The sequence below is a fragment of the Lissotriton vulgaris genome, chromosome 1_1, assembly GCF_964263255.1.
Source record: "Lissotriton vulgaris chromosome 1_1, aLisVul1.2, whole genome shotgun sequence".
In the NCBI taxonomy this organism is placed as follows: domain Eukaryota; kingdom Metazoa; phylum Chordata; class Amphibia; order Caudata; family Salamandridae; genus Lissotriton; species Lissotriton vulgaris.
Genome location: NC_141685.1, coordinates 1,368,651,294 through 1,368,653,604, shown reverse-complemented (window position 1 = coordinate 1,368,653,604; position 2,311 = coordinate 1,368,651,294). Strand labels below are relative to the sequence as shown.

Here is a 2,311-nt window from a genome sequence, read left to right as displayed (position 1 = left end):
ACATAGCATGATGCCCCTGGGACTACCTAGGGCCTACCTTAGGGGTTACTGATATGTGATAAAATTGGAGTTTAAGGCTTGGCAAGTAGTTTTAAATGCCAAGTCGAAGTGGCAGTACACTGCAGCACAGGCACTGCAGTAGCAGGCTTGAGACAGGTTTGAAATGCTATTTCTTTGGGCGGCACAATCAGTCCCTGGGTATATGGTATACCACTTTACAAGGGGCTTTTAAGTAAATTAAATCTGTCAGTCAGGTATACTCCAATTATACACATGATTAGGGACGAAGCACATGCACTACAGCACTGATTAGTAGCGCTAAAGTGATCAGAGTCCTAAGGCCAACAAAAAGATACAGCAAAATACGGAGGTGAAAAGCAATAAGGTGGGGTTGGGACCACCTTAAGAATGCAAGGTCTAACAAAAACGAACTAAGGATAACATGAGTAAAACATCAGGTTTCTCTACAGCATTTGGTGAGACAAGTGAGCCTTCTTTTATCTTCCATAAATGCAATCTTTACCGGACCCCTTTATTATATAGCTCTTCAAGAAAAAAATATAAAGCACTTACAAAGGAGCCTCAAATACTCAAAGATGGTAGATTTCTGTAATATGGGCCATATACTAAAAGCAGCACGAAAACAGAGTGCAATAGGGTCCAAAAAACTTGAGTGACCCATGAGAGTATGCATGCAAGCCTATGGTATTCCAAACTAGAGATATACGCATGCAATTTTTGTTTTTAGGAGAGAATGTGCCTGCTGAAAAAAACATTATTTTTAAAAAGTGCATTGCAGAATATCAGGAATTTTCTGTGGGACACCTTGAAAACTTGCATACAGATTATGTGCACACACCTTACAGTCAGTTGTTGTGGCCGAGTGGTTAAGGCGATGGACTAGAAATCCATTGGGGTCTCCCCGCGCAGGTTCGAATCCTGCCGACAACGAGATTCTTTTTAACATCGGCTACAATTTCAGAAGTTAACCTTTAGTATTTCTTCCATGTCAGTTTTATAAATAGGTGGCTTATTTTGGTGTCACTATTGCCATATCACATATTTATTATCGCTCCCCCTTTCGTATCTTTGCTATAACTCTCGTCCTTCATTAGCGCTGGTGCAAACGCTTCAAATTATTATACCCTGGCTCTCTCGGTCATACCTGTGCATGCACTTGAAACTTACTTTACCAATAAAAGAAGCAAATAGAGAAATACAATATAAGTGCTAGCTGGATTAGGCAAACACACTTCATAAAACTGCATTTTCTTTTCTATTCTCCCCCGTGTTACAAGCTTAACTGCTCCCTGTGTAATTTCTCTTAACCTGCTGTTCCTGGAAGAGAATTTCATCTACAAGCTCTTTCTGTGTTTTTTCCTAGTCTTTTCTTTCCCTTTTCTTAGATTTGTAACTGTTCCTTTACGTGCTCTATTTAGGCGCCATTAATCTCATTTGAGCTCCTTGTACCTGCTGCTGTTTTCTCCACACCTCATACTGTCTTTTCCCTCTTTCTCTCTTTCTCTGCGGTTGGTGGCTACTTTCCAAAGCGTCTGATGCCCCAATGGTCCTTCGTCTTGTTGTCAGACGTGAATTTGAAAAGCAACAAAATTAACAAGCCTTTACCACTCACACATGGCAGAAGTTTATACTTTAATTCAATGAGCTAAGAAAAGTGTGTTGTGGGGCCCCTACGAGCCATGGTGCTTGCTTCATCATAATTAGGCATGCAGTCATTAGCCACAGCTCTGATTATGGGTCACTGAAGTCAGTTTCAATAATTCCTCAAAAACCTAACCATGCAGTCCCCCCTAACTGTGTAGTTATCTTGCTTTACTGCTGTTTGTGTGATTAGCTGGGAGGAGCTCACGGCAGCATCCTCCAATAAAAGTGTAGATGGACCGTTCCTTAACTCTTTCTTGCTTCACATACAGATGGCTTGAAGAGGTACAGGGGAGATGCAGGTCTAATAAACAGAATAGAATATCTGCGCCAGGTGTGTTTCTCTGCATTGGTGTCCCATCACAGGCCCACCAGTGTATGTGTGATCTTTGACTCCTGCCAGTTCACAAGCAGGCGGCCAGGAAACGGTTTCAGCCTATCAACCACTGAGGAGATAAAGCCTTTGTATAAGGAATGAGGAAGCAATGAACACATTCAGCCTAAAACAGGAGTAGCCCTGAGTGTTCCGAATTATGATTTCTTCATGTCACTGTACGTTATTGAGCCCAAGTAGCTCGCCGTGATCGTATAGTGGTTAGTACTCTGCGTTGTGGCCGCAGCAACCTCGGTTCGAATCCGAGTCACGGCA

At 42.2% G+C, this 2,311-nt stretch overlaps 2 non-coding genes across 2 annotated transcripts; both read left to right on the top strand.

Annotated features, from left to right (window-relative positions):
• Positions 1–869: 869 nt before the first annotated feature.
• TRNAS-AGA (transfer RNA serine (anticodon AGA)) lies at positions 870–951 on the top strand. Its single transcript has one exon. It is a non-coding gene; the product is annotated as a tRNA-Ser (tRNA).
• Positions 952–2,239: 1,288 nt separating this feature from the next.
• On the top strand, positions 2,240–2,311 carry TRNAH-GUG (transfer RNA histidin (anticodon GUG)). The gene has a single exon. It is a non-coding gene; the product is annotated as a tRNA-His (tRNA).